Source organism: Chionomys nivalis, chromosome X, assembly GCF_950005125.1.
Source record: "Chionomys nivalis chromosome X, mChiNiv1.1, whole genome shotgun sequence".
Classification (NCBI taxonomy): domain Eukaryota; kingdom Metazoa; phylum Chordata; class Mammalia; order Rodentia; family Cricetidae; genus Chionomys; species Chionomys nivalis.
This window is the reverse complement of record NC_080112.1, coordinates 94,533,633-94,533,873: the sequence shown is the minus strand read 5'-3', so window position 1 is coordinate 94,533,873 and position 241 is coordinate 94,533,633.

Sequence of the window (241 nt, the reverse complement as noted above, 5' to 3'; positions counted from 1 at the left end):
TAGGTAATAATAACAAGGAAATGTTTATACTTCTTCAATTAAATGTTTTTACAATTATTTTCAATTCTCAATAGCTGAATGTACAGATGTGGAGTCCACCATAAGGGCTATTGCAAATATACACATATACCTATGTGTATGTATTTATAATATACAGAAATATAAAATGTATAATTATATGTATCCAAGGGTATTAAACATGATAGAGTAAGCTGATTTCTTTTTGGTTTCTTTTAGGCAT